Below are 14,606 nucleotides of genomic sequence, written 5' to 3'. Positions count from 1 at the left end.
TTTTCCAGTCTTCCAATCTTTTGATCCAAGCCTTCCGGATGACAAAAGACTCCCCATGGAGTTTGAATGCCTGAACCTCTTTTATGTTAATCATGGTTCTGAGTTCGAGAGAATATGGTCTAATGATAGACCAGACGGGGTCAAGAACTACAAAGTGAGAAAATTCATGAAGGGTGAGCTCTATCAATACACCCTGACCAGAAGACGAGATGAACACGTCCGAACCTAATTAGAATTTGTGAACATGAACCCTAAAGAAATATTCTTGATAGCTCGGGTATTTCAGTTCAAAGCTAAAAAGCATTCAAATATGAAAGTTGCTTATGAAAGAGCTTGTGATTTCCTCAAGGCATTGATATGCGACTTTGGAAAGATTGACGCATAAATTCATCCAGTCCTTGCCAAGAAATTTGATTTTCCTAAATTCGAACCTGTGCCAAGCTTCACTGACGGAATCCAAGACATGTCACTCGGTGCAACAAACTTCTCTGAGCTAGGGGTCGCATACAGAATAGCTCAAGGTGGTCTAAAATATTTCATTCTGATTACCGTAATCCATTGACTGATCAAGAAACAACTAGACATCACTTTGGCTTCAGTGTAAAAATTGAAGCACACTACGGATGAAGTCAAATTTGATATCTCAATATAAATCCAATGGTTGTTCGAAGTTAGAAAATTCTGGTGGATTCTCATCCGGTCACTCAAGTTGAACAAGTGACGCAAGATAGGTAAGAGTTAACTTTGGGGGAAATTGTTGAAACAAAAAGTGACCCTCTTTAGCTAAGGAACCGCAGTTCTAGATTGCTGCTGCTACCGTAGAAGACAATGGCCACCGACGTTTAATCCTATCTTTTGTGTACCACATAGTTAAAGAGCTACCGCGGAGTTAAACGATTGCATGAAGATTTCTATGTTACTTTACCGACTTAGTGTGTTTACTTTGTTTTATCCAGTGAATCTTGCATGGTCACTGAATTCAGTAATTTAGTATTTGTTTATTTCCAATGTAACTTCTCAGGACTCTATAAATAGAGACTCCCTCTTCATGTATCTTTACCACTCTTATCACTTCCAAAACTATTATCGAAATACAAAGATTGTTCATCTCTATTCTATCTTGACTGGTATCCCGAGTTCCTCTTCACTTTAAGTTGATCAGATTTACTAACTTGTGTTTGCATGCAATCCTTGTTATGAATCTAATTGGTGTCTACTTGATAAAACTTGTTGTCATTTATATTTCCTTTATATTTCCGCAATTTAACATTTCTAACTTATTATTGTTGAGTTAACAAGATCCCTTGAGATTAACTTATTATTCTGCAACATTATCTTGTACTAACGTTTGTTCAAGTTTTTCTCTCAACAATTGGTATCAGAATCATAGTGGTTGCTTTCTAAATAAAACTCTAATTTTAGAAATCCTTCTATACCACTGAAACTCCTTCTTAAAAAAAAACAAGGAAATATGGCACAAGCTTTATCATTGAACGTTTCCAACAGTGTTGGAGGCTCGAACAGAGCTCCAATACTTGTTGCAAGTGAATACCATCATTGGTCTCAATGAATAGAAAGGTATGTTAAGAGGATCAGAAGAGATGTATGGAGATTTGTTGAAGAAGGACCCCACGTCCCTGTTCTCACTCCAATACAAGCAGATTGTGGTCAGGCCTGACTAGGCGCAGGTCCAACAGCTATGAATCGACCAACAAATGATGATCTTAAGAAAATGGAGAAAGATGCCATAGCCTTCTATGAAATCTTGTGTCGTGTTGCTCCAGACAACTTCGACATCATTATCAACTGCAAATCTGCAAAGGAGATCTGGGATGTGCTAAAAAATCTTTACCAGGAGTCTGAACAAGATCAAGACAAGAAAATCACCACTGCTCTTAATGAGTTCAACAACTTTAAAGTTCTTCCAAATGAAAATCTTAACGATTCATTCAAAAGGTTCAATCTCATCATCACAAAGCTGTCAAATGCTGGTAGAGTTTGAAGTAATCACGAGACAAACATACAATTCTTGAATGGTTTGGGTAGACATTGGGCTACGGCTAAGATGATAGTCCAATGAGACAGAAAAATACACACTCTTTCACTATTCAAACTCTACGGTGAACTACAAGCATAAGAATCGATGGTGTTAAAGGATTGTGCAGACTTTGGAGGACCACTTGCAGTGATGGCTCAAACTCCCCAGTTCAAAACTCCTTAGTACCCATATACCATAGAGGCATCATACCGACACTCATATGACAACCCACCGTAGTCATATGAAGCTGATGCAAAACTAGATGATGAAGAAGAGTTTCAAAATGGCATTGCCTTAGTCAGTCAACAATTCAATAGACTCCCACAACCATCCTTTCATAAAAACCAACAATTCACCAAAGAACCTTTCAATCGCAACTTCAATCCACAGAATAACCATCCAAGATATTTCATAAAACCTCATCATCCTTCATAACCGCATAACACTTCTTCAAAGGATCCACCACAGAACAACATACCTTCAAACTCTTGTACTACTACTGAAGACAAATATGGAGTCGTGATTTTCTACAAGTGTCAAATTTGAAGGGTATGGAGAGAGTGGAGTCTGGTAGAAGAGAAAATTTGAACGATCTTCTAGATTTAACAAGACAAGCAGATTCTAAATATTTTTCCCCAACAAAAAGAAGTTTCGGGGAGGTGGTGAAGCTAAGTGGTGCGAAAAGTGCAAGAAGAAACACTCTGGAAGGTGCAGTGATGAATTGTCTTCTTTCAAATGCGGGAAAATCGGCCACTACTCCAATGAGTGCACATTCAACAAAGGAGTGTGATACAACTGTGGAGTGGATGGGAATATACATAAGGAATTTCCAAAGAAGAAGGAGGATGAAAAGCCTGATTTGTCACCAAAGCCAAAGGCAAGAGCATTCTAGATGACTCTGGAAGCAGCAAAGGCGGAAGCAAATGTCACTTCAGGTACTTTCCTAGCGAATGGTTTTCCTGCCAATATATTGTTTGGTTCTGGGGTTAATTACTCCTTTATTTCACACAAATTTGGTAGAAGACTAGCATTGCCTATAGATAAATTAGATAGTCCTCTAGTGGTAGAAGTTGCTTGTAACGCCCGCTTTTGTAGCTAAGCATTAATATTATGATGTAATAGTTAGGGTCGACAATTGTAACCTATTTTGAAGTAATGAAGAGGAATTATTTGAGTATTATGTGATTTATGTGCTACATATGTGCTTATAACGATGCAATAAAATAATAATAAAAATATACGTCAAAAATAAAATAATAGATAGACTCAATATCTATGAAGAAAGTTGAAGTAGTCATAACATGGATTCTAGAGATATAAAGAACGCTGAAATCTGACTTATAACAAAGAAGTTTATGACCCGTCGAAATTTTGCGACAACACCGGCACGACATTATGTATCGTAACAAATGAGTTTGCGATAAAATACTTTCTAGCCTTAGTGATCTAAATGAAAGTCATAGTATACGTTAAACCGAGAGTGTGCATATAGAGAACGTCCAAATCTGACTTTGTTAGAGAAAGTTATGATTTTTTAAAGATTTGGCATAACAGTATGCAGACCGAAAATCGAATTTTAGATCGATTGATTTTTAGCCGACACAATCTAAATGAGAATCGAAGATCTCATAAATAGGAGATCAACAGTATAAAGCCAAATGAAAACGGTCGTCCGATGAAAAAGTTATGAGTTTTTAACGGACTTTATTTGTCTAAGTCTATTAAAATATAACTTTAAAAATAAATTCAAAATTATCCGACGGAGTCTAAACGAACGTTGTACATCACGTCGCTACCTATGCGTGGATATAAAAAATATCAAAAATAGAGCTCGTATGCGGAAGTTACAGAATTTAGAAGATAATTAAATCATGGGTTAAGTTGCGAAGTTGACACGTGGCAAGATCTCAGCCCCACCTTCTTCCCCACGGCTTCACATGCGATGCTGACACGTGGACCTGGTATGCCCAATGAGGGCTTGGTATGCCCTTCATACCGTGTACACCCAATGTACAACTTAGTTACGCCCTGTGTAACTTGTTTCCTCAGCCTATAAATAGAGGCGCAAATCTCTCATTTTCTTTACACCTTTCCAATTCTCTTCTGTCAGTTACTCCCAAACCTTCTAAGTTTTTTTTCTAGCACTTCCTAAGTTCTAGAAGCGAGTGCTGGAGTGCTAGAAGGCCCCGAGAAGAAGAGCTTCCGGCTAAGAAGTTCTGCCCGAGCAGAGCTCGGTTTCTTGCTAAACCCCCTTGTATGTGAGTTATGCTTACCCTACTTTAAGTATAACTTATGTTAAGTTCATTATCATTATTATGAACCTATAAAAAAAGATTTATCAGTTATTTAATGTCGTTATATTGATTGATCTACTTACAGGGATGATATGTAGGATGTGATTTAGTGAGGTATTTAAAGTGGGCTTTCCAAACAGTATATTATATATACCAAGTGGACCCTACCTCCGATATGATCCTACCTGGTTGTTCCTTACTTGATAGATCATGAATGTAGACTTTGAGTTAATGATAAATCTAGACTAATAATTAGTCGCAATAAATATTAGACTAAAATATACTAATAACGATACTATGTTTTGTTGAAGGAAAAAAGAAAATTGTTAGAAGTGAAGCGTTGCCCAAATTTGGAGTCATCACTTTAACAAGTAAGTGTATAGTTACATTCATCTTACACATAGATATGAAATATTTAATATAAATTACGTGTTATGTGTGCATATTCTCTGTGTTCTTGATATCTATTCTAGATGAACAAAATATACATGTTTTATTCGATTTAAAATGTATATCATTTTTAACCTTTAATTATGATGGGTAAATATGAGTAGAAGATATAGATGATGCAATAAATGATGAGAGGCAGTCTAGACAGTCTAGTGGAACGCTAGCAGGCTAGCAACCTGTAGGTATTTGTGAATGATGTGTTCACCCGGTGTAATCCATTCCCTTCATGGTTGCCTTACTGACATATATGGTTGAGGAATCCCCTAATCAATATTGTCTTCCCGATGATGATCCTTAGGCTAGGTCCCTTGAATTAGATGCTTTAGGGATAGAAAGTGAGGATAACGGAAACGGGTAATCAAGTTGAATGATTTGATGAATTTAAAGAACTTAATTATTGTGGGTTGAAACCCCTATGTGCTCACCAGACTCCCAAGCATGACCCACTCAGTTTCTTGTATTATAGGTAGTGGCAAACGAGCACATGAGTGTTAATCTGATGAGAGATCTAAGGTTTATAGTGATGGGTTTTGGCTATAAAAACATCCTATGTGCTCATACAGACCCTAATGCTTGGATCTAGGTTTCTCTATTGTACATGCAAGTTATCCAAGACTATAAACCCTAGATCTAGCATATGATAATCAATATAACATATAATTAGGGTTAGATCATACCTTGATTGTTATGTAGCAATAACAATCCCAAATCCTTCTTGTATTGACTTTAGAAAGCTTCGAGTCACAAATGTCACTCCTCAAATGGTTTACAAACACCAAGAGCAAGAGGATGAGGAGGAGAGAGGATGGAGGCTGCCCAAAACATGTTCTAACCCTTGAAGGATGCTTGTCCACGTTTTTGAGCCTTAAGGGTTCTATATATAGTGAGACTATTAGGGTTATCTAACAAGGAAACCCTAATTTGGATGCTTAAGCCCTAAGCAACCCATGGACCCCTTTCCTTAAGGCCTTGGACGATTTCTAATGGGTTTCCCCATAGAATTCGTTACTCCTTAATATAAGGCAATCCATAGCCCAAATTGCAATTATCCTATAATTACAATTCCAGTCCCTTAAGTTTAATTAATCTCTTTTAGTCACAAAACTAATTACCAATTAATTATTGACTAATATTAATTAAACAATATGATTTCTCCTTTAATATATTATTCTCATAATATATTAATAAATCATATTTAATCCTTTTTCTCCATAGTTCATCCTATCAAGTTGCTTTGGTGAAGGCATCCCAAAAGGACCATGCACCATCGGGTCAAGTACATTCCAAAATAGTTATGGACTTAGACACTAATCCAACAGTCTCCCACTTGGATAAGTCTAATAACTATTATGCGTATGACTTTAGATCCTGATCTGCAATCGTAGCTTTCCAAAGCCGCTGTCAACTCTGATCCTATCAGATACGCGTGTCCTTTAGATAAGGGATCATATATTCCTCCGTTCTAGATATCGTATAAGACATGATTTCAAATCATTCTCTTTGTACTATTTCTCGACTTCCGATTTAAGACGACTGGCTAATTGAACAAATCAAATTAGCCCTAGCCCGGCCGAGCATTTACGTTTGTCATCACTAAATCATCGAGGGGCCCAAAGATATCGCTTTTGGATAAAAGGAACAGATAAACTTTGATTCAATGCTCGCTTGCACTCACTCACCGAATCACACACAACAAAATGTTTTATAACACCAAGTTACTAGTGCGTTTACATATTACCAATGTGCAACCGATTTGCAAGATACAACTCACACATCTCGGTTTCAAGAATATAAGATGTTATCGACTCACCAATCACTTGTGACACAATCCATGGAGTGATCCAAGTGAGCGTGGGTTTAATCCAATGCTCAAATTCATATTCATAAGCACTCATGAATGTTGCAGCAAACATTTGCTTATGTCTAATACTTTTTTAGACAATCCACACACCAATTCACAATGGTCTTTATTCATACCTACTTCCAACATATGAACGACTGTGGCCCGTTCGAATAATATGACTGTTCTTAACCAATTAAATTATTCATGAAGTCAAAACATGCAAAGTGAAACACAAGAATAATACTAATCCCATATGGCCTCAAACCTTTGAGCATAAATTAAACACCTTTTATTTATCACCATATCGATTACTCATTATTTGTCGTTTCGGGTAATCAACTTCTTACTTGAATTATTACACTTTTCCCATGCTCCTAGCATGCACACAATGTTTACCTATGGTTCTTACTTTGTGAAATAGATCACATTGAACACATTTCCAATCATACTCATTTCACAACTCCAAATCCTTTTTCATAAGTGAAAGAATATCAAATTCTTGCCACTTATAGAATATGCTAGATTCTAACATTTTATGCAATGATCCTTTCGTAATATCACTGCACCAAAGTCGAAAAGTGTAACACCATGCTTTCCAAAAACAAAATTTTCATTTAAATACTCAATTTAAAATTAAGAACACTTGTTTAAAATCTTATTCACGTTCAAATTACAAAATGTATTTTCATTTTCATTATAATAGAAGACCAGGATCCTCCAAAATACAACTCTTTCTTCGGTGTGTACAATCGAACCGTTGCCATCCCGCGTTACTGTAAGAACCTGAAACAACATAACATAAACAACGTAAGCACGAAGCTTAGTGAGTTCCCCAATATACCTTATGCACATACGCCTTCCGGCCCGGACCTTTCGGTCCACATAACTTTGCCTTCCGGCCCGGATCTTTCGATCCACATAACATTGCCTTCCGGCCCGGATCTTTCGATCCACATAACATTGCCTTCCGGCCCGGATCTTTCGATCCACATAACATTGCCTTCCGGCCCATACACACATATAACACATAATACAAATACTCTAACACATAAAGCACATATATCATATATCATACCTGACCTTCCTGTCACATAATACCTTGCCTTCCGGCCCATATATAAGCATGTATATCACGCGTAGCAGCTAACTTTCCATTTATAGCATATAAACATAACACATAACATACTTGACCTTCCGGTCACACAATCAAACCCTTCCGGGTGAGGTATAGTGAGAAGACTCACCTCGCGGACACTGGAAGATAGCAACTCCTGAAATCTCTTGCACTTGATCCTCCGAGCTACAAGCTCCCTGTAACATCATATATCCCTTATTTAATACTTCTATCTTCCACATTAACTGACCCTAAGAAATCACACCAGTCAACTCTGGTCAACAGACCATTGTCAGCTCGACTGGACTCGGCGAGTTCCCTGGCGACTCGGCGAGTCTGGTCGTCCTTCAATCCTCTGAGATTCCCCTTCTACTCGTCGAGTATCCTCTTTGACTCGACGAGTCACTCCTGGAAGAATCGCGGGGCCACCCCGACTCCACTCGCCGAGTCTGAAGAACAACTCGGCGAGTCCCAGTGAATCTTCAAGCTACTCGCCGAGTCTGATCATCCGACTCGGCGAGTCCACGCCATGCAGTCGATCAAACTGCTTCCTGAGATACATATTTTCCCGAATATAAAAACATAAGACCTTCTGGACCTCTAAGGGGTACTAATACAGGGTTATAAACGTTGGATAACAACACAACAATCCATCTAATCCCAAATGGGTTTCATAAACCCTAAATTCGTGCACACATCAATATATCAGGAATGATCCGAAATATTACCTGAATAACACCCTCTCTGTGTCTCCAAACCTCAGAACTCGATCCCCTTGATATTCCTTTGGCCAAACTCTTCTTCTTCTTGCCTAACAACTTCTTCAAGGTCAATAATGGTCTTCAAGTTTGCTCTAGATGCCACAGTCGTTTAGGGTTCTCCACAATCGGCCAAAAGACGTGAAATGACGACATAACAACCCTTAAATACGACCCAATACGAAACGGCTAGGGTTTCCGCTGAACAGCGTCGACTCGCCGAGTCCATACCTGGACTCGTCGAGTCCAGTCGCGAACCCGCAACCAAATCTGCGACCCTACTCGGCGAGTCTGGCTCCAACTCGCCGAGTCTCCCCTTTAAAACACCCCAAAATGCAATTTAACAATACTTGAGATTTTGGGCTGTTACAATTCTCCCCCACTAGAATTAGACTTCGCCCTCGAAGTCTCACTCTGAAAATAGTTCTGGATGCTGCTCCCGCATCACACGTTTCGGCTTCCCTAAACACTTCCGATATATTCCGAGGTCGCTACTGAACCAATACCAGAGGTACCTCCTTGTTCCTCAGAACCTTGATCTTCCGATCTCCGACGGCCACTGGCCTCTCGACGTAACACAGGCTCGCATCCACCTAATCGATCTCTAGCAGAACCACTGCTGACCCATCCGCTATACACCTCTTCAACTGCGACACATGAAAAGAAATATCATGGATTTGTCTCAAATCCATGGGCAACTCCAACCGTTAGGCCACCCGGCCTACCCCCGCAATCACATGAAAAGGCCCAATGTACCGGGACCCCAACTTGCCCCACTTCTTGAATCGAATCACTCCTCTCCAAAGAGAGGCCTTCAGGAGTACTAAGTCATCGACCTGAAACTCAAGCTCGAACCGGCGTCTGCCTGCATAACTTTCCTGTTAACTCTAGACGATCACTAACTCTCTTTAACCTGCTGAGTCTGCTTTGTCGACTGAAGCCCAATCTCTGTACTGTCCATCTCTCTCTGTAACCGAGAATTACCCAAGATGCAACTCTGCTCTAAATCCCAACAATCACTCGACCAATAAGGGTTAGGAAACCATGAACCACCGGATCCCCGATCCAAAGTCCGCTTTGCCCATTCCGGACCGACTGAGAGATCCGTTCTCCCTCTCAGATCAACTCTCACAAGATCCCTCTTGCCATCACATACACATACTGAACTAGTCCCAACACTCGCAGGTGGAAAGACCCGATACACTGATGATATCCTCGAACATCTCCCAAGATGAACCACTACATCCACCCTACACTCTGATCAGATTCACACTGAGAATTTAAAATTTTCTCTCTCCTTGCATCCCTTCTGAGCCTCAACAGACATCCCAACCGGATGGGTTCCTACTCCACTGCCGCGAACACGATGCTCAAAACCATACTCGAAATACTCTAACCATAACTCTGCTCTGCAGCTTTCACTTCCGTGAACTTACACCCCCTTCGGAGTTACATACCCTCCTCTTTTCCTTTTCCACGGAACTCTCTTGAACATAATGCCACTCCAACCGGTGCCACGGTGCTCGCCCCAAGCGACACCACCCTTTTTGCGTAACTGCTATTCACATACTCTGGTTCTCATTGCAGGGGCTCTCAATCCCATGCACTCTCTCCACTCATCAAAATCACTGCCTCCGCTAAACAAGATCAATAACCCGGGGCCAGACCTTCCAATGCAATCACACTGCAACATACGCGATCCGCAAATCTCGAGCTAATCCAGCAATACCAACAGAGTCTCCATTATGACTGGACCGACTCTCATAACACATACTAGCCACTCGAGGCTATATCTCTGTGGGTCCGTACACCCAGACTCTGCGAACCCTCAGGTTCTAACTCTGGGAACCTTCCGGTTCCAATTCTAGAAACATGCACAACATAATCCCGTGGGATTAATGCAGTACAACCCATCACGTACCTCATACGTACCAATACTCTGATCGCAAAATTCCGATTACTTACTCAAGCTTGATCCCGACCTCCTCTCAGGCCTACCCAACCAAATGCCCTAGGTCTGTATCTCGCCCCGCATACTCAACACTCGCTCTCGTCGGCCTATACTTTGCGCTGACAACACTGCTGAATCCCAACAGCTAAGCACCCTTACATACTCATCGATCTCCCGGAGAATTTTACAATTCTCCCCCACTAAAGCACTGACTAACTGCCACCGATCGTCGCCAACGACCTTTCAGAACCATCCTGCACAAGGAGAACATTTACCCACTGACTGCTTCCCACAAGCGTAAGCAACCCTCAGCAAAACACATCTCCTCCCTGACCAATCTGCTCAAAAGAATCCGATCTTTCAATCATCCACTCCCCGACTGTAGATGCTACCCGACAATCAACCCAGTGCCGCGTCTCCCCTAACAACCCCCACGAACGATAACCAAAGGAATCCTCGACAATAACCCATAACCAAACTCACAATCTGCCCAAAGGATGAACACCACATCGAAGACCGCACAAGACTACTGACACTAAAACACCAATTATAACCATACCCAACCATCAGGGGATAACGAATGCCAAAGCGAAAACCTGAAGCACCAATCCATAACCATGCCAATCCCGTGAAACAACGAATACCGCATCGAAATTCACACTACCAGCACAACAATACACCACAATCAACGCAAGCTAATCAAGACATCAAAACAGCATCATACCCGCAGCTGCCTCTGGCACTGCTCCGCCTCCCTCTGCCGCAAGCCGATAAGCACAACCCTGAGCCCTTGGGCTCTACTCCATCCTGTCCTCCTCCTGAACTCCTCAAGGTGGCCGGTGCTAGAGCCTGCACCGATCCTGCAAAAAAAAAAGAGCTGTGGACAGTTGACCCTCAAATGTCCAACCTGCCGATAATGATGACAAATCCTCAAATCCCGAATCGGCACTGACTGCCGACAATCCCGCGCATAGTGCCCCTCTTTTCCGCACCCGCGGCATGCACCACCGGACCAGCAACTCCGGTGTGACTCCTCCCACACCTTCCCACAAGTGTGGCCGCTCCGATCCCCCATTCCAACGTCTACGGTCCTGAACCGTTTCGGCGCCGACTGCGACTGCATCGGGGCCTGCCTCATCTCACGCAACTGCAACTCAACCTCTAACACACGCCACATGGCGGCCTCCTGCGATACCGACACGGTCTCGCGCCTCTGCGCAGACACGAACTGTCTGATACCCCCCCCCCCCTTGAGCATACTCGGATATCGGGACATCTGAGCCTGCTCCGAAGCGAACTCAGGGCAAAACATCGCCCTCTCAATAAACATCCCGGTGCTCTCAGTCACCGACTCCAAATCCTGCTTCAGCTTAAAGAACTTCCGAGCCAATTTCTCCTTTTCATCCCGCAGAACATAGCGAGTACTGAACATCCCTCTGAATGGATCCCATGAAACCGCAGCCCTCTGCGCATCGGAAAATGACCTCGTGGTCAATCTCCACCAATCCTTCGCCCCGAGCCTCAATAGGTTCAGAGCACACCCCACCCTCTGATCAGCAGGGCATAAACTCGTGGAGAAACACCCCTCCATGTCTGATAACCATCTCATCGCGACAATCAAGTCCTGAACTCCATCGAATGTGGGAGGCTTCGCATAATAGAAGTCCCGATACTGAAAACCCCGACTAGCCCCTTTCTTTGCCGTTGCTACAGCCGCTGAAACCGCCGCGGCAGCCGTCCCTGCGAGAGCCGCATATCGCTCGCTCGCGCTCGTCCGATCGATAACCGGATAACAAGATAGCCACAAGCATCATCCACTACGAACCATGGTACTCATCCCATGACATCCCTCCTCAACATGCTTCGGTGTATGGTACATGAACCATAGCACCACTCCTCAATCTGCTCCAATGTATAGCACTCGAACCACAACATCTATCTCAAACTGTTCCGATGTATGGTGCCCTGACCATAACATCACTCTGTATCCGCTCCGATGTATGGTATTCGAACCATAACATCACTCCTCAATCTGTTCCTTAGGACCTTCAGAATGCCCCCTGTATCAAGTATGGGTCCTCTGCTTTCAGTAGTACGGGCCCATACTACCTGCCACATCTACCCATACTTTCCACACGGACCATCCCAGAGTTCCTAAGTAGCTGATAAACCTGCTCTTTCACCCCATCTCATCGCGCGTGCTCGCTTTCCAGCGAAATCCTCTACTCTACCAGCGCACTCATCTGGCTAGGTTTACTCCCTAGTCCCTTCCGCTGTCCTCCCACTTCTTTGCTATCAGCTGCTGAAGAGTTCCTAATGATGCCAGCCCTCTACCTCCTGAGTATCGTCATACTCACTTGGTAGCTGACTCCCATCATCGATAACTCCACAAAGCACAAAGCAAGCAGCATTCGAGCATTGAAGCATACATAGGACTCCCCATTTGTGGTAGCTCCACCTTCTCGGCTCATCCTCGGAAGTACCTCTGTACCCCGTAGCTTTACCCCTTGTGCGTTTTAACTAGATACTCTCACTCATCACATACACACACAAAAGCATAACGCACATATAACAGCAAACCCTAGACTAAGGCATCACAAATCAGGCCACTCTAGTCCTAAGATGTGAAGTACCTAGCCTGTCTCTAGCATGCAATAATATCTCATAAGGTGCATAATAGATATTTCATAATACAAAAGTAAGGGTATTTTGGGAAATCACCGTTTGGCTCTGGCTGATTGTACACACTGCTCTTTCTTGCTTTCTCTTTGAACTCTTATTCACTTTTAGAAAACCATTTATTTGGAAAACTTTTTCTTACTTCCTCAGTTTGAGTCCAGATTTACCCGTAGGCGCGTCCGAATCCCTCAAACCAAGGCTCTGATACCAATTTGTAACACCATGATTTCCAAAAACAAAATTTTCATTTAAATACTCAATTTAAAATTAAGAACACTTGTTTAAAATCTTATTCACGTTCAAATTACAAAATGTATTTTCATTTTCATTATAATAGAAGACCAGGATCCTCCAAAATACAACTCTTTCTTCGGTGTGTACAATCGAACCGTTGCCATCCCGCGTTACTGTAAGAACCTGAAACAACATAACATAAACAACGTAAGCACGAAGCTTAGTGAGTTCCCCAATATACCTTATGCACATACGCCTTCCGGCCCGGACCTTTCGGTCCACATAACTTTGCCTTCCGGCCCGGATCTTTCGATCCACATAACATTGCCTTCCGGCCCGGATCTTTCGATCCACATAACATTGCCTTCCGGCCCGGATCTTTCGATCCACATAACATTGCCTTCCGGCCCGGATCTTTCGATCCACATAACATTGCCTTCCGGCCCGGATCTTTCGATCCACATAACATTGCCTTCCGGCCCATACACACATATAACACATAATACAAATACTCTAACACATAAAGCACATATATCATATATCATACCTGACCTTCCTGTCACATAATACCTTGCCTTCCGGCCCATATATAAGCATGTATATCACGCGTAGCAGCTAACTTTCCATTTATAGCATATAAACATAACACATAACATACTTGACCTTCCGGTCACACAATCAAACCCTTCCGGGTGAGGTATAGTGAGAAGACTCACCTCGCGGACACTGGAAGATAGCAACTCCTGAAATCTCTTGCACTTGATCCTCCGAGCTACAAGCTCCCTGTAACATCATATATCCCTTATTTAATACTTCTATCTTCCACATTAACTGACCCTAAGAAATCACACCAGTCAACTCTGGTCAACAGACCATTGTCAGCTCGACTGGACTCGGCGAGTTCCCTGGCGACTCGGCGAGTCTGGTCGTCCTTCAATCCTCTGATATTCCCCTTCTACTCGTCGAGTATCCTCTTTGACTCGACGAGTCACTCCTGGAAGAATCGCGGGGCCACCCCGACTCCACTCGCCGAGTCTGAAGAACAACTCGGCGAGTCCCAGTGAATCTTCAAGCTACTCGCCGAGTCTGATCATCCGACTCGGCGAGTCCACGCCATGCAGTCGATCAAACTGCTTCCTGAGATACATATTTTCCCGAATATAAAAACATAAGACCTTCTGGACCTCTAAGGGGTACTAATACAGGGTTATAAACGTTGGATAACAACACAACAATCCATCTAAT

This window comes from Lactuca sativa, chromosome 8 (assembly GCF_002870075.4).
Source record: "Lactuca sativa cultivar Salinas chromosome 8, Lsat_Salinas_v11, whole genome shotgun sequence".
Taxonomy (NCBI): Eukaryota; Viridiplantae; Streptophyta; class Magnoliopsida; order Asterales; family Asteraceae; genus Lactuca; species Lactuca sativa.
Note: the sequence above shows the minus strand (reverse complement) of the source record.